Raw genomic sequence first — 21,163 nt, forward strand, 5'->3', positions numbered from 1 at the left:
CTAGTTGGATGACTAGAAAAAAATACATTTCATTTCTCAGAAGTTTTTTTTTCACTAATATGTGAATAAATGTAGTGTTAAGATTCCATCTATGTAAAATGTTTTTCCCCCTCTCCTCATGAAAAGATGCAGTGAGATTGAGAAAGAACATAAAACCATTTAAGATCCAGAGCTCCATAACAGCGATGGTTAATTTTAGCTTCTCCACTCTCTGGCGATGTGACTTGGTGACAGCCACCTAAACTGTCTCAGTTTCCTCATCTGATATTGCATTAATTATCGTACCTGAACGATGAGACTGTTCTGAGGAATAAATGAGTTAATATGTTGAAAGGGTTTTGACAATGGTGGACACTTTATTTGAAAGCTTTATTATATGATTATGTGTTAGGTATGATTATTGCTGTCATTACTGTGTTTTTGGCAATATTTGTAGCACTTTATTAAAATACAGATTCCAGAGCCTCGATCTAAACCAACTAATTCAGAATCCTCAAGGGTGATGCTTAACCATGTGTATTAGAATAATTACATTACAGTGAATGATTTTTGAGCACAACTAAGATTGAGAACCACTAAACCATAAATATTTGGAGTCATTATTAATGCTACCAAATGGTAAATGCTTTGTATTTTCATGCCTCAGTAAAATCACACGAAAAAATTTTACGTTGAATAGGCAAAAAATTATGGTAAAGATATAGAAACAGCATCATATAATGGAAAGTGCCCTCGAGAAAGATCAAGAGACATGTCTTAGATTCTGGTTTTCAGAACAATTCATTCATTGACTTTGGTCCACTCACACAATCTCTTTGACCTTCAGTTTCCTAAGCCAAAACCAAGGTGGGTTGATTAGATGAACCAGCATGGTTTTACACTGAAAGCTATTGACTGGACAATTTTGGAGGAAATATACATGTATGTGTGTGTATATGTATGCACACTTATGCATAAATATTGTATATAGGGTAGATAGGATTCAGGAATCAGAAAGACATTACTAAGCCATTTATTAGTATTTGACCTTACGTAAGCATCTTAATCAACCCAGTCTTTCCTTTATAAAATAGCACTATGTGAGATTTATATACAATATAAATATTTATACAATATATAAATATACATATAAATATATATGATATAGTTATAATAAAAATAATTAGGAAATAAATAAAGATTACTGTCCTTTGAATTCTACCTTTGCATAATTGTCTATATTAAACTGGACCCTATGCTATATTTAATAACGTTAGGTGGATATTTGGATTCAAATCCAAAAATCCTGCATGACAATAATAAAACCTCAGAAATCTTATGATAGGAATTATTAGAGTGCATTTTAAAATATACTTAAAATCTCTTTTTTTCCACATAAAAGTTCTTAGTTTATTAATCCACTCATGAAAAATCTGCACAATCACCAGAGACAAAGTCACTGCAGAATCTTTACTCCGTTTTTTTGCTGGCACCAACATTGGCTTGGGCAGTCCCCCTGACTTTCTTCATTCTGTTCTTGTATTCCTTTTGCTGTTTTCTTGAGGTTGTTTTATTCTCATACAGACCATGTCATCTCATACAGACCTATGTTTGGGTTCATTTTTTCTTTTCATAATTCAAGGAATCGTAAATCATAGCAAAGCCCATTGTTTTGCCACCGCCAAAATAGGTTTTGAATCCATATACAAAGATGACATTCAGTGTGGTCTTGTACATTTTGGCTATTTCTTCCTGAATTTCTGTCTTAGGTACTGTTGCCTTTCTAAGGTGAAGAGCATCAAGGACCATTTGTTTCTGCTGAAGTAGTCAACTGGCATGAACGTCCTGGTCCAGGCGGTTACTCTGTTGTTCATGATCGCAGCCGAGCTTCAAGCAGCCAGAAAGGAAAGAACTACTATTCGCAGACCAATCATATATTTAAAGTCTTGACATAATGAAAGCTTTAACCAAAAATACATTGTACTTGATGATTTGCACATTTGCCCTTTCTGTTCTACACTGACTGTTACTTCATTCAGAGCTTTCATACTGTACCCGGGATCTTAGTTTATTTTATGCCACTTTGGAAGTGATTATTTTTTATAGAATTGGATGATGTGATGGCTAACCACAAGAAAACACTAAAAGGTCAAAGGCAGTAAAGTATGTTTTTTTCCAAACAGAAGTAAAAATGACTTTACGCTTCTGCAATGTTTCACTTTCATGCTTTTTATATTGGCTCGGTCAGGAAATACATCTCATTCACATTGATCATTATAGCACATGCCATCAGGATAGACGTAGCTGACTGTTCAAAAATAAATCAGCTAGACACCAATGACCATCAAGAAGTAATACTCTTTGAGTTCCCTACAGTCTGTAACCCATACATTTATGTCAACTTGCAGGAAAATATATTGGCAATAAGTCAACATTAATCTAACAGTATTTGAGAAAAGAACAGAAGTATGGATATCATATAAGAATTTCAGATGTTGATTTTTAAACTAGATCATTCTACTACCTAATAATTATAACTGTTTAAATACTGTCCTTCCTCTCAGTATGCAATTCTCATCTTTCCTCTTTATTTATGAATATCTTTTACCTATGGTATTTACTTTTAATGTTTTACAGAATATAATACTGAGCATTGTTATCAAAAGATATTTAATTGGGTTAGCCTGAGTCCTTACATTTTTTCAACTAGCTATTCTTGACTCTTGAGATTTTCTTATCATCTAAAAAATATTCTGAGCCCTGTTGTTCATTTGTTATTTAGGAATCAGATGATACTTGTTAAAATTATCTTTTCTCTCTCTCTCTCTTGACATCTATTCTTGAGATTATCTGCCTCTTGTAATTGTTAAGACACATTTCTAATACATCAAAAAAGTCTGCAATACTCAGGGATTATTTGTTTTTTTTTTCACATGGTTTCAAATAACATGTGCAATCATTATTTGACAAAAGAACAAGTATTTGTCCATTATAGCCTCACAGAATGAATTAGAAAAAACGAGTCATCTCACGCCAGTCAGAGTGGCCAAAATGAACAAATCAGGAGACTATAGATGCTGGAGAGGATGTGGAAAAACGGGAACCCTCTTGCACTTTTGGTGGGAATGCAAACTGGTGCAGCCACTCTGGAAAACAGTGTGGAGGTTCCTCAAAAAATTAAAAATAGACCTACCCTATGACCCAGCAGTAGCACTGCTAGGAATTTACCCAAGGGATACAGGAGTACTGATGCATAGGGGCACTTGTACCCAATGTTTATAGCAGCACTCTCAACAATAGCTAAATTATGGAAAGAGCCCTAAATGTCCATCAACTGATGAATGGATAAAGAAATTGTGGTTTATATACACAATGGAATATTATGTGGCAGTGAGAAAGAATGAAATATGGCCTTTTGTAGCCACGTGGATGGAACTGGAGAGTGTTATGCTAAGTGAAATAAGTCATACAGAGAAAGACAGATACCGTATGTTTTCACTCTTATGTGGATCCTGAGAAACTTAACAGGAACCCATGGGGGAGGGGAAGGAAAAAAAAACAAAGAGGTTAGAGTGGGAAAGAGCCAAAACATAAGAGACTCTTAAAAACTGACAACAAACTGAGGGTTGATGGGGGGTGGGAGGGAGGGGAGGGTAGGTGAGGGGTATTGAAGGCATCTTTTGGGATGAGCACTGGGTGTTATATGGAAACCAATTGGATAATAAATTTCATATATTAAAAAAAAAGAAAAAAGAAAAAAAACAGAGTCATTAAAAAGGATAAATTCCCACACAAATAAATTTCTATTGTTTTTATGTGTCTTTTTAGCTTATGATATTCAGGGATGTATGATTCGACATAAAATTTGCATGATGTTCCCAATGTAACACATCTCTGTTTTGCCAGATCTGTTGAAAAGCAGGGGAAAAAAAGTTAATTTTCCTTTCAAGTTTGAAAAATGTGTCTTAAAGAATCTAAATAATGGAAAAGGCAGACGTATTCAAATATTACCATTTCTTCCCCCCCTCCCCCACACATCCATGATATTAGTTTTCAATTGGAAAAGGAAGACATGGTTAGGATAAAGAATTAAAAGGCAACAAGTAGATTAGAAATAATTTTACCTGGCCCTTGGAGAATGCAAATAAATCTATGTCTTCAAATGATTACTATTTAGAATACTGAGAGGATTTCTATTTTTAGAATGTCCATTCTCCACCTATATCCCCTATATCCCTTGTCCTGATTCATACTATTCCTTCAAGAGTCAGCCTACATGTTTTGTCTTCTCCTTTGTGCATTCCTCTGTACTCCATAGTTGTATCATCTACAGCACTTAAAACACTGTATTTCTATATTGGCAATGTTGGATGTTTAAAAAAATCTTTCACCTAAATTGTGAGTTATATGAGAATAAGATTTTATTAATGTCAGTATCATTGTTAATAGCACATTGGTAAGCTCCTGATAAGATGATTTAATGATAATATTAATTTATAAATCTTTAAGCAATCATAAAATATTAGAGAAGCGCTACCATATTTTTATCAATTACTTTCAATTTAATGTCCTGATAGTCCTCTATGGGACTGGTGGAGCGTAAACACAAAGAAGAGAGGTCAACTGCTGTCCTCCATTCTTAGTGTAAAATCCAGGCATTCACATCCCTTGTTATTTTGACAAGGGCACCTTAACTTTTTTTTTATGTATATGTTAATGTTCTGCATACCATTTTAAGAAGTGATTTTGCTACTAGAAAAACAAGATCTAAGATTCTAAATTTAGATGATCAAATGACTCTATTTTGAAAAGCAAAAAATGTATGTTCTAGAACTGCACTGTCCAATATGGTAAACAATAGCCACATGTCTTTACATAAATTTACAATTAAATGATAGTTTAAATTCAGTTCTTCAGTTAAACTAGCTCGATTTCAAGTGCACAATTGCCACAAGGCCTACCAGGTATCATAGTAAACACCATACAGCCTATAATATTTCCATCATCAGAAAAAGTTCTGTTGGACAGCTTTTTCCTAAAACTACTTCTGTTGAGTATAATATCAATTATTGTGAAATCCTAAAAGAATCTAAGAAACAAAATTGGGATAAATTTTTAAGAAGGTGCAAGAGATGCTTTCTTGACTTCTTTAAGAGTCCTGCTTCATACTAATTTTCTAATGTTTTCTAAGTCATAGGATAGAAGACTAGCAGACCAGTTAAAAGTGGGAGGCCTAGAGCGAGAGTTTCCATGTTAGTAAAGCACTATGTAACTCAACCTACTTAACAATTCTAAGCATTAGTGTGTGCTCCAAAATGTGAGTAATAGCACTTAGTTCATAGGGATGTCTGAGGATGAAATGAGACAAAGCATGCATGGGGGCACCTGGGTGGCGCAGTCGGTTAAGCGTCCGACTTCAGCCAGGTCACGATCTCGCGGTCCGTGAGTTCGAGCCCCGCGTCGGGCTCTGGGCTGATGGCCCAGAGCCTGGAGCCTGTTTCCGATTCTGTGTCTCCCTCTCTCTCTGACCCTCCCCCGTTCATGCTCTGTCTCTCTCTGTCCCAAAAATAAATAAACTTTGAGACAAAGCATGCATGGATTTAGCAAGGTCCCTGATACATTTTAGTAATCAAACTTATAGCATTACCCAATTACTGTTAGTCTAGGCATCAAATTTGATGCCTTGCAGCACAACAAATTGGGGTACTTGAAGATAACTAAGGCAGCACTGTGGATGGTAATATAAACATTTATTTAATTATTTAATGCAAAGTGAGGGCAACCAGAATCTACCAAATGATTTATAGTCCCCAGATGTTCAGGGCCTAATTCTCTCATTACAGGTCCTTGCATTATCCAGTCATCATTTAGAAAACAGACTCAGTCAAAACAGTATGATATTGACACAAAAATAGACACATAAGTCAATGGAACAGAATAGATAACCCAGAAATAAACCCACACTGTGTGGCCAATTAATGTATGACAAAGGAGGCAAGAATATACAATGGGGACAAGACAGTTTCCTCAATAAAATGGTGCTGGGAAAAGGACAGCTACATGCATACATCAACACAAAAAATAGACTAAAACTGGATTAAAGACCTAAATATAAGACCTGAAACCATAAAACTCCAAGAAGAAAACATATGTGGTAGTCTCTTTGAAATCAGGCTTAGCAACATTTTCCTATATAAGTCTCCTTTGGCAAGGGAAACAAAAGCAAAATTAAACTATTTGGACTATACCAAAATAAAAAGCTTTTACACAGTGAAGGCAGCCATCAATTAAACCAAAAAGACAATCTACTGAATGGTAGAAGATATTTGCAAAGGATATATCTGATAAGGGATTAATATATGAAATATATAAAGAATTTTATATAATTCAACACCAAAACCCCCAAATAATCCAATTGAAAGATAGGCAGAGGACATACACAGATATTTTTCCAAAGAAGAAATACAGATGGCCAGCAGATACATCAAAATATGCTCAATATCATTTATATTCATGGAATTATCTACTGAGAAAGAGACAGAAATAGACAGAGAGAGAGAGCAGGGGAGCGGCAGAGAGAGAGAGAGAGAGAAAGAATCCCAAGCAGGTGCCTTGCTGTCAGTGGCAGAGCCCAAAGCAAGGCTTGATCTCACTAATAGAACCCTAGGATCATGACCTGAGCCAAAATCAAGAGTCAGATGCTCAGATGCATAAGGAACTGAGCCACCCAGGTGCCCCATTGATGTGTTAATGATTTTAAGTGCCCCTTTTCTACCTCTGATCTGTGGGTTTCTTATACAGCAACTTTCCAAACAGACCAGCACCTGCTGTTTCCATACTGAGATACTACTTACAGGATGGTAATATGGTGATATGGGACCAAACTCCCGGCACAATTGCCAGAGTATGAATCCTGCTCCACCAAAAGGACCAAGGCTTTCTCCCTCAACAATAGGATCTTTTGTCCTTCTGTGACCTGCTACACTTAAATAACTATATTTCCACTGTGTTTTGCTATTATGCAAAATCAAATGTGTTTCTCTGTCATTGGCTGGGTTATTTCCATAGACCTGTAGAGGGTATGGCAACAAAATAATATCTCCTGGTTTCAGTATTTCCTAAAGTGGCGTACAAATTTCATTCTTAATTGAATAATTATCAACTTTTGGAACAATTGCTCTTATTTTCACTAGTAGATTCCAACTGTGAAAATCAAATAGATGCCATATTTTCCCTTGTTTCTGTCAGTGACTTCCCTCGCTTATATTTATGAGGATTTCCAATGAGATATATTCTCAAGTCATTTAATTTCCCAAACATATACCTTTGAAAGGACGAAGAACAAATAAAACTATGGAATATCTTTAAAGAGTCCTAAACTAGCTTCATTTCCATTTTCCAAGTATGTATAAAGTAACAACTATAGACACAATATCTAGGATTTCAATTCCTCCATGGCCTTTTCTTTTTTGTTTGTTTGTTTTATTTATTTATTTATTTATTTATTTATTTATTTATTTATTTATTATTTTTTTAAATATATGAAATTTATTGTCAAATTGGTTTCCATACAATGCTCAGTGCTCATCCCAGCAGGTGCCCTCCTCAATGCTCATCACCCACCTGCCCCTCCCTCCCACCCCCCATCAGCCCTCAGTTTGTTCTCAGTTTTTAAGAGTCTCTTATGCTTTGGCTGTCTCCCAATCTAACCTCTTTTTTTTTCCTTCCCCTCCTCCATGGGTTCCTGTTAAGGTTCTCAGGATCCCACATAAGAGTGAACACATACCTCCGTGGCCTTTTCAAAGCCTTCTAAGGTATCTTTGTGTAAAATCTGGAAAAATACATGCTGAATTTAGTGAAGGGTTTGCAGTTGGTTAAGCAAACATGCTAGGGGAGCGACAATTAAGCAATTCAGTAAGTTTTCAATGTAATAGGAGATTGTGTTTATAAGGCTCTTCCCCAGACTTCCAGAAGTATATAGCACATAAATAGATTTGATATCAGCAAGGTGCAAGATATATTTTGATGCCTGATATCATGGGTCTCTAACCTTTATTGAGTGTTTTTGAATGAACACATCAAAAGCTTTCTTATTAAATGTACAAGTGCAAACAATACATAGTACAGGACGAAATTGTGGCTTAAAAAACATTAAAGTCTAAGTACTATCTATAGAAATAAAAGTTAAGACATGTGTTCATGTTCATAAAATTAACTACACAAGTATAGTAAAAGAAGGTTCCTGGTTCTGTGGTTGTTTGTGTGAAAATATACACGAGAAGTTTCAGTTACTATAAAAACATGGTTTAAAATAGCAAAGGAATTTAACTCATTAATAGTAGTATATTAGTGAAAACAAGAAACATGCTATTGTATTCTGCATTGACAAATGCACTGGGTCCAGTTGTTGAGTTCTTATTTTGGAAACAGCATTGAAAATATATGACCGTACTCTAAGGGTAAAGTACAGAAGGAGTAGAACATGCAAACAATACCATCAAAAGAAGGCTTAGTTAAAGAAGAAAGTTGAGTCCAGAGAAGAGAAGCCCTACCATAGTCACAATACCTCTTTTATACACTTGAATGATTGCCTTGGTTGTATCTGTTTGTTTGTTTCTCCCACATTTTATGGGGAAAAGTTAGATAAAATGTAAGAAATTTACAAGGAAATATATATGGCTAATTAAAATGTTATGCTTCCTTACATTTAGAATTGGCCAACAACGTGAATAATATCTCAATCCTCATTCTTGAAGATGTCCAAGGTAAGCAGGGATGTTGGAGAAAAGAATCTTTATTGGAAACAATGTGTCACTAGATGCTAAATGAGGGTGCAGAACAACCCAGAGAAGAAAACTATAATACCTCAAAACCATGTGCATCATGTCTAATAATTAAGCAGCTGATCTAAACCCTTAAACTATAATTAAATTATTAGATAAGATAACAATGACAGCTATGATATGGGCTGCCAGAAAGTATAAAATACTGTGGGATAAGGTACGATTACTAATGCTTGCCAAATGCTAATCCAGAGTACTGGGTGCTAAGCATTTAATACATACATTAGAATTCACCTGAAAAAATTTTTGTTTGTTGGTTTAAGTAGACTCTATGCCCAATGTGGAGCTTAAACTCACAACCCTGAGATCAAGAGCTGCACGTTTTACTGACTGAGCAAGCCAGGTGACCCTCACATGACAAATTTAAATAGTCAAGGAAAAAACTCTCAAACCTATTGTGCTGTTTACCTGAAGAAGATATACTCTATAAACCATCAGGAAGATTAACAATTAAAATAATCTCTAAAAGTTTCTATGGAATATATTGCAGGTAAAAAAAGGTTATAAAGTCTAAAATCCAAAACAATTCCCTTCCCTGATGCTTTAAGTACTGAACGATTTTAACATAAGGTTTTTCGACGCCTTCCACATTGCAATCTTATTCAGCTCTCCTGTGCTAGAAGTCACCCATCTCTAAGTCATCTGTTGTCTCTGATGTGATCAAGTGGTCTATGACAAGAGCATTGCACTTATGTGTCTTATAGCTACCAACCCTGTTCCTACTGGCTTGCTACTAACTAGCAAGTGCCTTTAACTAGCTGTGCTTCTTTGGCATAGAACTTACTCGCCTGTGTTCAGTTTCCTATCTGTAAAATTATAGGGTTAGGTTGACTGGCTTTTAAGTACAGTATATTTATCCTCTGAAATTATTTGATTCTCTGCCAGCAAAATCCAAACAGAACCTACTTTCTCGGGGGAATTTTGATGACAGATGGCCTCTACCTTTTATCTACTCTGCAACACCAGAGAGGCTTATGCTAGTCTCTCTTCATCCTGTTATGTATAGGAATCATAGCTTTTCATAGGTACTTACCAGAAAGCCTTTAGTCAGGGATTCTTCTGTTTTGCTTTCCAAGAATTCAAGGAATCTGAAATCCACAGACAAAAATGGCCCTTTCAACTCAGTTTTGCTTTTTAGCTTTTGCCGGAACCAAATAAGTAAAACTCAAAGGCTAGTGCAGCAGACTGGGTCTTGCCCTGGTTTGATGGCAGTTTTGCCTTATCAGAAAGCACCCAGAATGAGTTTCCTGCATGATCGCCTTGCGTTTTCAATTCTCCACCTGCTTCTTAGGACATGTGTAAAATATATTTTGCGTCTGCTGTCTCCAGTTTTAGCATTTTCCCATTTCCCATTCTTAAGCTCATAGAATTTTAAAGTAGCCAATCCTTTTCCTTAATGAATATTTTTAAATAATTTGAATATTCAAAATAGAGCAAAATAGTTGAAAGAAAAGTTTTTTACATAAAAACAAGAACATGTTTTACAGACTTCACACTTGTTCCTTTTTTTTGCTTGCTGTAGTCTAAAATGACTTTTGGGTACAGGCATAAACCTAGCTACCAGCTGCCTGGATTTCTTTCCCTAAATTGCCTAATTAAAATTATTGTTTGATGTCATAAGGCTAACTTCTGATAATTAGTATTCTGCAGCAATAATTTTTGAAATACTTTCTGAAGAGATTAGAAATTAGGGTAACATTGAAAAAGTCTAATATGTCCCAACAAGTAACTTATACATCACATTAGTCTAAGTCCAGTCAAAAGGCAGAAATCACACAGTAAAGTCAACAAAGTAAGTTTAATTAAACAATGCTAGGTAAACAGAAAAAAATTGATTAACATAACAGACCTGAGACTCTTAGCCTTAGGAAGGCCTGAGTGTAAGGTTGGCCTTTGGCATCTGGGGACTTGGATTTTGGGTTTTCACCATTGCATGGTAACAATAGTGCACTGTACTTAAACTGTTGATACAAACAATATGATTTAGATTGAACACCTGCTGGAAATCTGGAGTTTTGGCACATACTCGGCAGACAGTGACTATGTGACCAGTCTCTAATGAAATCCCTTGCCACTGAGTTTTTAATGAGCACCCACGTAGACAGTACTTCATACATGTGGTCACTATTTGATGTTAAAGGAATTAAACAAGTCAGTGTGACTCAACCCGATAAATACTCTTGTAACCTTGTGCCTGGTTCCATGCAACTTTTCCCTTGGCTAGTTTTTTGGTGTATCTTTTTCCTGTAATAAATCATAACCATGAATACAACTATATGCTAATTCCTGTGAATCCTTCCAGTTAATCATGGAAATGGGAATGGTCTTGGGAACCCTGACACAGTAGGTTACTATAAAAATATAAAGAGAATTCTGAAGGATATCCTAGGACACAGACAGCATCTCAGAAAAGACAAATTTGGAAGACTGGCCCTGTCCCCAAGGCAGGCAGTTCTGATCTCATTGAAAAAGATACAGTTGCAGCCCAATGGGTGCCAGAAAATTCTGCTGGACTGCCAGAGCTAGATCTAGTCCAGTCACTGGACAAGCAAGAAACAATATCACAGAACTCTGGCAAGACAAGGTTGGTGGGAAGATACACAGAGGGGGTCAGTGGGTCTTGTAGAAGGCTTGGAGCTTACATTCTACAGGACTCGAGCTCTGAGGCTCCATCAAACGGAAGATGATGGGTGGGAATGCAAATGGAGTCTAGGCTATGCAGGCATTTGTTCTGGATCATGCAGTGCCTATAATCAGGGGGCAATGGCTACAAGGTCATTTGGGGACTGCCTGCTCTAGGCTTGGGAGAGAATGTCCTTCATCTTCCCATGACATGCATGACTGACATTCTATACAGTAGGAACAAGGGAAAGCTCAAGGAGCCCTTTGGAACCAGGACTTTAACCAAACCGCTCTGCCTCCCCTTCTCCTTCTTGCAATGCCCCTCCAGCTCCCTCTACTGACAAAGCTTAACATGTTCACTGTGAAGATAATATGCTGAAAGAGCCCAGTTCATGATCTCAGATCAGACACTGAAAGACAAATTTGCATCAGAGAGCCAATACATTGATAACTGGTTAGCACATACAGTGAAAGCATCTAAGAGACCACTGAACACATTTACTTTTTAAGATTCTAAATTGCCAATTGATGTAAATCAAACCAAATCACACATTATTTATATTCCTAGCAAATAAATGCAAAATACATTTATGTTTTCTCTTTGGTCCAGGTTTAATATCTCAGTATATACTCTTCCTGAAGTCCTCATTATTTTACTAAACATAGTATGCCTTTGACTTGTTCATGTATTTTTAAATGGTAAATAAAACTGCAGAATAATAAATAGACAAGTAATTTAAAATTTAATTTTGTCTAGAAGTCACTAGTCTCTCCTGTTTCACTGTCTATAGTAAGCTAGTACTCAGTGAATGTACAAAAACACAACTAATTTGGTATAAAAAAAAGTGCTACTTAATTTTTAATCTGTATTCTGCTTGTTTACTATTCACATTTTACTCTATTGGATTTTCCTCAATTAGATTTCAGGTTTTTCTCCCCTTTTTGTTCTCCCAGGCTACACTGAATGTTTAAATCAGAAAAGGCGCTATTGATTTTTCTTTTTTATCATGAAAATGTTTCTGGTCTTATTAGGTTGGTGAACTTATTTCTAACAGAACTTACATTTCCAACTTAAATTACTTTGTAGTACAACCTAATGTCCCATGCAATGATGTTATACCTGTATTTGTGTCAGATCTAATTATGAAGACTTGATTTGCGTAATGTGCAAGAAATTATTTCCACTTTCTCTACCATGCAAACAGATCAATTTTCTCATTAGCCCTTTCCATCAGTTCTGATTGCTTTAAGCTTATGCTTTTTATATTACTTTGTTGTCTAGCCAAATTTGGCCCTTACCTAGTGTATGGACAGATTGACTACATTTTAGGAGACTTATTCATGTTGACACTACAGCTATATAAATCAGTAATAGTGCAATATTTTTCATTATTTCCTCTATTACTAATTATCTATACTGGTCCATCATAGTCTTTCTACACTTCCTAATAGATTTTTTTTGCCATTTTCTTTTATGTCAGAATTCAGAGAAGAACAAATAAGGAAATGAACCACAAAGTAGGTGACAATAAAAGATGAAGAGGAAGTGGGAAGTATAACTCATCGTAGGAGCAAAGCTTTGGATAAAAGACTCTAAGGGGACTTCTTCAGGCTCATGCTCTGACAAAAGGAGTTATGTGGTGGTGCATAATTTTCCCACAGATCTTTTGTTCCTTGATGTGTTTGATGCACAAATAAAAATGTGGGTTGAAAGTTTGCAGAGTGGAGTTGGTGTGTTTACAAAGAGGGCTGTGAAGTGAATATGCTGATGCATGAAGTCAAACATGCTGGAGATAATGGACACTATTAGGAAGATATGCTCAGAAAAGAGTTTTCAGAATGCCACCTGGTTCTGCGAGTGCCAGGTTTTGTTGATCGTCTGCATGTAACAACCATTCACCAAGTGCATATACAAAACATTTTCTAATAAAATGCTCTATAGGAAGGTTGATTCTGTTTCATCAATGGAAAAATTGAAGTAGTATTTACATAATAAAAAATAGGAGTACCAGTTTGGTGACTGCTTCCTTTATAATTTTGAATCTTCATGACCCTGGTACTCAAACAAGATGATAATAAAATGTCTCCATCTTCTTTGTAGTTTCAATAGAAACACTTGTGTAGTTTATTCTCTTAGTCTCTTTCTATGTGTATACGTAGGAATTGTATAACCCCTCTCTATATGCAAGGATGGAGTTTTATAACCTAAACCTAAAGTCATTGGGATGAGACCAAAATATTTCCTGTTTAAAGTCCCAACCTACATAATTCCTAGAATTACAGTTCTCTACTTTTTCCTCCAACAAAATCCTTTAATTACATGGCATTAGGATCATGTTAAGGTCAAAAACTTTTCATCCTAACACTGTTATATTTGAGGACCAGCATAGCCCAGTGTGTGGCAATATTTAATACATAAATATTTATTGCATGAAAAAGCAAATACGTGAAAGAATAAACAACCCTACTGTTCCCGCCTTAATGCTGATCCTATTGTTCTCAAATGTCAATGTTCTGATTTTCCAGAGCCTGTCAGGAACAAGCCTATATTTGAAATAAACTTTTTCCAGTCACCTAGTCACTGCTGTCAAATAGCATTCTGAACCTGGATTTATTCCTATTGAGGCTCAAATGTGGCTAGGGCAAAGACAGCTTTTCTGCTTCATGGGGGCAAATTCAAGAATCAGTCTTGGACTTTTGACAGATGTATGTGAAGGAGAAGCAAGTTCCATCAGTAGTCAGACAGCCAAATTGTCTTTTGGGCCAAAAAGATTCCCTTCTTTGTCTGAAGCAGTGACCAAATCTGCAACCCTGAACCCCAAAGGTTACCCACAGCAATGAGACACTTTTTAGCTTTATCACAGTTACAGGGTTGAATTTAAAGTGACCGTATCATTTCCCATTCATACCAACATACTACGGAGAGTGGAGGTGATGGGCGTGTTGCTGACACTGGAAAACAGGTGAAAACAAGGACTATGTATGCAAACAGGGATTTATAGTCATTCTCCATGAGAATACCTTTCTCCTCATTCAAGTTTCCCAGGGAAGGCTCCTCTGTGGAAGTAACGTGTCTTCACTCTTTTTGAGATCCTTTATTTCACATGAGAGGGGCCAGGAAGTCATTGACTTTTGATGACATGGTTCTGCTTCTGTTTCAAACAGATTTCACACAGCGATCAATAGATTGGGCCATTTCCCTTTGTTTTGTTCTGTTTGTATTGATAGATTTTTGTCTGTTTCATTCACAAAATTATCCCAGAGCCCTAGAACTGTGTACTCTAAATAGCTGTTGTTGGATGAATATGGCATGTACACTATATATTTGTATCATCATAATATTTCCATAGCTAAGTGCTATTTTTTCCTATTCTTTAAAATGTTATTTTCTCTAATTCACGTGAGGAAGGGGAGTTTTCTTACGTTGGTTTTTGCATTTTTCACTTGTAGGCCTCTCCTACAAACTGCATATTCTTTTGCAACCACCATTAATTTCTATTCACATTTATGAAGGACTGAAGATTTCCAATCTCATCTTGGTGAGACTGTGCCATATTTTCAAGGATTCAGTGGAAAATGGCGGTGATATTGGAGCATGGCTCATTCCCTTTTTATGGCCCCATCCTTTGCTTTCCTTTCACAATACCACAACACAAAGTTGCTTGGTGTTATTAACATTACTGAAAATTTAGAGCAAACTAAAGTTAATTAGGGTGCATTTTTATGTCATATACCTCTCTTATTTGCTGCCCCTATCTACATAACTTCCTAGTGGAAAAAGTAAATAGCCACTTGTTAGGGCTCAGCTAAATTTTTAGGTAAGATTCCTCATAGTCTTCATTTCTAGAGAGATATGTATATGCATTAGAGGGTGTGAGGGTAAGGGGGGAAGGGGATGGAAAGGTAGAAAGAGTATTTCCTTCAGTTAAGAGTTAATACATAAAGTACAGCGGTGCCTGGGTGGCTCAGTCTGTTAAATGTGTGACTTCGGCTCAGGTCATGATCTCACAGTTCTTGAGTTCAAGCCTCACATAGAACTCTATCATCCATGCAGAGCCTGCTACAGATCCTCTGTCTCCCTCTCTCTGCCCCTTCCCCGCTCTGCCCCTCCCACACTCACATGCTTGTACTCTCTCTCTTTCTTTCAAAAATAAATAAGCATTTTTTTAAAAAAGAGTTAAAACATACAGTGTAAAATCATCTAATCTTATACACACACATACACACACACATAAAACAAATTTTGCATGATTCTCTTTCTGGTTGGAAGGTATGTTAAATACCAACAAACTAAAATGATGAAGTAAACAGTTTTCTTATTGTTGCTAGACAAAATTTTTTTGGCATTACTATTGAGGTGCATAATAATTAGAACTCCAGCTAAATCACTATACTAATACTGAATCCCTGTTGCACATACGCACACATTAAACATTTACCACTGTAACTAATTTCATCTATCAACCAAGAAGTGGCTACTCTGAGACTAGAATACACTTTTAGAAGATATAAAGCTTCTGGGTGACTACACTGTGAATGTTCTAAAAAATGAGAAATATAATTACTAATTCTGTCATTTGGGCTTAAATGTTTTTGTTATGATAATCATTCTGAAGAATATATTTGGAAGGTGACCCATGTGGCCATCAATGTCTAGCCAAGGGTTTTCTAAAATTTGGGTAAAATACATCATGTTACCTCAATTTTACTGATAGCAATATACCTGTCTCCTGTTCATAGATCCCAGAAAAGCCAACACTTGTAGCCAAAAGAATGTAGAGTCAGTGCTTAGCAGCAAATTTGGATGACCTTTTTTGTTTCATGAAAAATTTCCCAGGGTCTGGATAGACAGCTGGAGGCAACACTGGAGATCTCATTCCAATGGAAATAGTAGGATGGACACATATTGACGAACAAAGAAAGGCATATTGAACAATAAGGAGCTTGTAATTCTTATCATTGTGTGAAACTTAACACCAACTCTTCAAGGTTTCCTAGCAGCTGAGTCATTTTTTTTTTTCAGGAGGACTCTAATTTGAATGAGGTCTCATTCAGAATATTCGTGATTTTAACTGAAGACAAATGCCTATTTACTAAGAGATACAGAAGTTTCTGACAATATGTTCTATAAATTTGTACCTGAACTCCTGTGGTGGGGCATGTTTATTTGCTTTTCTACCTGTTTTCAGGTGGAGAGATCACCATCTGGATAATTCTACTGGTCCCCTTTGTTACCTCTGTCCTTCCCCTTCAGGAAATGAATGGACAGTTTGAAAGAAGGAATTAAGCTTGTTTAGTTTAAACACTTGCTGTGTTGTTTTTGTCTTTGGAATATGCCTGTGTGATGGAAACACAAATTCCCTACTGCTTAGTATAGTAAGTTTTATAAAAGTAGTGTTCTCAGGGAAGGCCAACAATTTTCTAGCTGTGTCCATACCTGGATAGGAGTGTTTTTTCAGGGCTACATTTTGGGCAAGCTCATTTGATTAACAGCCTAAATCATGCCATATGATCTAACTTTGATTTTTATAAAAGCAATGGACTGATCTCTTTGGCTAACGACTCTCAATCTTTCAAAGGTTTATTAAGGATAATAATGGCAATCATATATATTTGATCCCATAAATTACTAGCACTCAGAAGTTTGTCCCTCTTCCAAATCCTTAAAGTTTTTTCCAAAATTTAATATAATTTTTATTATCTAATGAGGAAATTTCACGTGAACTACTGTGATATTCTTTACCTCAGAAGAGTACAATGAAGCCTAATGCATTGTTTTTCTTGCAATGCACCTTAGTCACAGCAAACATACTATGTATATTTTGTGTGTGTATATAAACATAGGGTGCTGATAAGACTAGCCTGATCAGTCTCATTATTGTATTTTTTATGCCTGAAATCATCAACTAAATATATTAACCAAAAAAATTTTGTGTGTGACAACTTTACTGAAACATTCAGGATGACATTTTAAGTTCCTTCAGCTAGACTACTAAGATACATTAAGAGAAAAAAAAATCAAAACCGGATAAAAGCTTATGAAAGACAGAGTAAATCCTTTAGGATGATTAGTTCAGTGAAATGTTAAAAGAATATTTTGTGTGCATGTCAGGTCTCCTGCTATTCTCAAACCAGTAATTTGGATTCACTTCATTATAGCCACTGAAGTACTTTAGCAGAGTCTGGGAAGAGGAGTGAAGAGCCAGAAAGAAAGAGCAATAACACTTAAAGGATGGAGTTGTTCTCATAATTCAGCTCTAGATAACTCAAACAAGCACCTTGCAAATGACAATGTAGGCTGAGCTCCACTCAGTGTGAATGAAAATGCATAAGGCACAGGAGCCCTCCAGGAGCTCCCTCAATGAACCTCAAAATGAATATTCCAAAGATGTAACTCATTTCTCTTTGTTTCAAGAGCTGATTCTTCCATTTTAACTCAAGGGTCCTTTTCAAACCAATGATATCTGACACTACGTCTGACTTTTAAGTAATAAAAGTTGTCATATTTTGCTAAAAACCCATGGATTTTTACATACTGGTGGCTTGGTTAATGGGAAAATCATACTTTCTTTTTAATGCTCTATCTATTTAGTACAATTGTGCAAGGGCAGTATCATAAAGTATGGCATTTTCTGAATGACCTGATTATGTATTCATCTGGTTTTTTTCAAGGAAAACTTGATATTCAAAGAAATACTTTCAATGCTACAAAATAGATTTCAATCAGTTGTTACCAAAACAAGAAAAAGGAAGGGGCTTAGTGTACAGGAGGCTCTGGATTTAGACAGACATGGACATTAAGACTAAATTCTAGATCCGAATCTAATTGTGGGACTGTTGCAAATAAATTATCTTCTCTATGCTTCCATTTTCTGACCTTTAAAATGGGAATCATATGAGTAGTAACTTTGTAAGTTTGTGCGGATATAAATATAAATAACAACAACCCATTATTAAATGGTATTTAATTGCACACCAAACAATATGCCAATTGCATTTTGTGATTTCATTTAATCTTCACAGCAACTATTTGAGAATGTACTAACTTTTCTACCTAGACTACATTTTCATATGTGGTAGGTGTCTCTCTCATGGCCAAATACTCCCAAAGTCTAACTTCTAGTTCAAAAAACTCTTCTTGGCTCCAGACCTATATATTTCTGCATTGTTCCCTCTGGCCATCTGCCAAGCACCTTTATAACTATATAAGTCCAACTCTACTCATCATCTTTAATCCCATTCCATTCTTTTGTTATCCTGTTTTCCCTGGTAAATGGCAACATCATCCACACAGTGCTCAAGTCCCGAAGTTATTCAATAACCGTACATGTTGATTTATCTCAAACCCATCCATTCACCCCTTGCAACAGTCCTAATCATCTGACACCTCAACTGTTCTTACAGTCTCATAACTGGCCTTCCTGGTAACAGAGTTGCCTCCCTCCAAGCCATCCTGCAACCCATTACTTATATTGTAGCCAAAGTAATATTTTGAAAATTCACATGTGATTGTGTTGCTCTATTGCACAACCTTTAGGTAAAGATGAAAATATTTAACATGATCTATAGGGTCTTGCTGCATCAGGGCTTTGCTGACTTCTACACGTTTCACTGTACTTTATTTCGCACTCACTTGTCTATGCTTCAGTCACACTAGTCATGTTTCATTTCCTCAACTGTATATTTCCCTCTATTGTTCCAGGATCTCATACTTTGCCACTGCCTGCCATACTCTCCCTTCCTGTCAGGACTGAGCTAATTGATAACTTTTGGGTTAGGAAGTAGGTTATTCTTCACCCTATCCATCCATAGAACTTTGTATTTGTTTGAGCTCTCATCACATTTGAAAATACTGTAATTGTCCATATCATCTGCTAAATTGCAAGCCCCATGATGATAGGAAACATGTCTGCCTCCTCACTGGAAATCCAGCATGGTGCATTGCCCATTGCTCATTGTGGGTACTCAGTTACTGCCTGTAGAATCAACTGAATACCTAAGCAGATATTTGTAGTCTGTTTCCTTTACCCTTTAGGTTCTATGAATTGGTTTTGAGCTAGAGAGAGAGAGAGAGAGAGAGAGAGAGAGAAAAGGGGTGGGGGAGACAGAGAGAGATAGGTGTATGGAAGAAAATAATGAGAGACAAAATCATGAACATTCAGGGCATGGGCACTGCTGCCTTGAGATCAATGTACAGAAGGGACAGAGAGGTTATTGCCTCACTCGAACCTGCCCCCTTCACTCTACAGTGCAGATCAACTTCAACCCTTCAAGGACATTGCTACTATTAGTTCTGGCTTCCATTTACTAAACATTTCCTATGTGTTTACACATATAACCTCATTTAATCCAAACAGACCATGAGGTAGCCTCATTTGTTTTCCTCATTTTATACATGCTATGGTGGAGACAAAAAGGTCTTAAGAAACCCACCCAAAATAATAGAAGAACAGAGATCCAAGCCCAGGAAATTTGACTCCAGAGCTTGTGCACTTAAAAACTATGTCCTCTGCCATAGGGATGCCTGTTGCCAGTGCAGCAGTCAGTGAACACTGGTTAGTAGTATATTCATGAGTAAAAAAAGTGGCTGAGGTAATCCTGACAATGAGGAACTGAGAGGGAATTCATAGTAGGACGGCCAGCAGGTGAGTGATATATGACAGATAGTCTGATCTTATTCTGAACAAGCCTTTCTGGGGCCAGAGCTCATTTTTGAAAGAATGGTGTTTCTGTCTGTGTGTGTGTGTGTGTGTGTGTGTGTGTTAAAAGATAAAATTCACCAAAAATCTGCAAACTATAGAATTTAGGTGACTTTCTTATGAGTTGTCACTTAATTGCACATGGAAGGAAGGCATGCATCATCAGCCACTCAGCCCCTGAAATTAGATATCTATATTAGTCTTCTAGGGCTGCCATAACTAAATACCACAGCCTGGGTGGTTTAAACAGCAAAAATTAATCTTCTTACAGTTCCACTGTCCAGAAGTCCAAGATCAAGGTGTCAACATGTATGGTTTCTACTGAGGCTTTTCCCCATGGCTTGCAGATGGCCGCCTTCTCACTGTGTCTTCACGTGTTCTTTCCTCTGTGCATGCACATTTCCTGTCACAATCTCTTCTTATAAGGAAACCAGTCATACTAGATTAGAACTCAACCATATGACTTCATATTACCTCGTTAAAGGCTCTGTCTTAAAATCCAGTCTCATTCTTACATAGTGGGGATTAGGATTTCAACATGTGAATCTGGAGCGGGGGTGCCCAAAACTTAGTGCATAATACCATCCTTTCCATGAATGTATAAAACTATACTAGGATTTATGGAAATGTTTAACTGTAACTTGTCAGTCTCAACCTATGAAATCTTTATAGAATAAAGGCAGAAAGCAGTAGTAATTGGTTTCTTTGTTTTTCATCAGTGGCAAAAGTGGAGGCAGGAGCATCCATAGTGGCTGTTTTCTGGACTACCTCTGGTGACCGCACTGCTTGAAGCAACTCAGGTAGCCAACATAAGAATTCTAGATGATGTGAAAATTTCTTGGGACTAATAAAGAATTGACATTTTAGTATCTGAATTTGAAATATGCAGCTGATTTTCTGCTCTTTATGACAAGTATCAACAGGATTGAGTCTTTCACATGTGTAAAGAAGTCATTTTCCAACTCTTCCTTTGTTACAAATGTTCTTTTTTGGGTGGAAGGAACCCTAATTCTGTTCAGA

The 21,163-nt window shown here is 36.4% G+C and overlaps 1 pseudogene; it reads right to left on the reverse strand.

Annotated features, from left to right (window-relative positions):
* Nucleotides 1–1,449: 1,449 nt before the first annotated feature.
* Nucleotides 1,450–1,853, reverse strand: LOC125166069 (40S ribosomal protein S24-like; annotated as a pseudogene).
* Between the last annotated feature and the right edge of the window lie 19,310 nt (nt 1,854–21,163).

The sequence above is a fragment of the Prionailurus viverrinus genome, chromosome B2 (assembly GCF_022837055.1).
Source record: "Prionailurus viverrinus isolate Anna chromosome B2, UM_Priviv_1.0, whole genome shotgun sequence".
Taxonomy (NCBI): domain Eukaryota; kingdom Metazoa; phylum Chordata; class Mammalia; order Carnivora; family Felidae; genus Prionailurus; species Prionailurus viverrinus.